Here is a 790-nt window from a genome sequence, read left to right on the forward strand (position 1 = left end):
GACAAGCATATGACTACTGGCAGGATCAACCAGGGAACTTTGTATTTTATATATATATTAGAGTCAAAAGACTCTCTTTTTAAAATAGCCTCAGAGTGTCGTAGGTGGGTCCGTAACACCGTACGACGAGACTTTTCGTTCTTAGTGAACGTTCGACGACACCCTTTTAATTCCCGTTGTAACGTCGAACGCCACTACTCTCTCTCCTCTCATTTCGCCACTCTCTTTACTTTCTTTCGTTCGTTTGATTGTTTGTGTGGAATATTTTAAGATCATTCTGTTCATAGGATCATTCTGTAAGAATGGTTTGTTGGTTGAACGAATATGCCTTAGCGGTAAAAAGCACGTAAACTGCATGCTGAACGTACCGTCCTCGTAAGAAACATATTCGTTCGTTCTTTTGATATTCTCCAATCAGAAAGAACGCACTTCCTAAAAGGTAGTACGCTCCCCATTAGCCTTTCGTATGTTTAAAACGTACTGCGTACGCTATAACATAAGTTTTGGAACGGTCTCTGCCGAACCAGCATGAATTGATACTCAGTTAGTAACAAGCACACTGCCCTAACTTTTTTTAAAGTTAGTGCGAGCATACAGGATCCAGCTTCCCGACTAAGGGGAACCTTGCCACGTTATTTGGTCATTACGTCCAGGACAGCGACCCGCGGCGCAGCAGTGTAGAGAAAGAGTCGATACGAGAACGAAGGAACAGTCGAGAAATAGCAAAAAAGTTCACTAAGACTCGAGGAGCGGTGACTGAATTCTCAACCGAGGCCGTAGAATAGCCACG

General features: G+C 43.3%; 1 non-coding gene across 1 annotated transcript in view; it reads right to left on the reverse strand.

Annotated features, from left to right (window-relative positions):
- The window catches only part of LOC139997058 (small subunit ribosomal RNA), a 1,924-nt gene extending 1,888 nt beyond the window's left edge, over positions 1-36 (reverse strand). Inside the window, exon 1 of the ribosomal RNA XR_011802538.1 lies at positions 1-36. This exon is cut by the window's left edge and continues 1,888 nt beyond it. This is a non-coding gene — a ribosomal RNA (small subunit ribosomal RNA).
- Positions 37-790: the final 754 nt, after the last annotated feature.

The sequence above is a fragment of the Bombus fervidus genome, unplaced genomic scaffold (assembly GCF_041682495.2).
Source record: "Bombus fervidus isolate BK054 unplaced genomic scaffold, iyBomFerv1 scaffold0028, whole genome shotgun sequence".
NCBI lineage: Eukaryota > Metazoa > Arthropoda > Insecta > Hymenoptera > Apidae > Bombus > Bombus fervidus.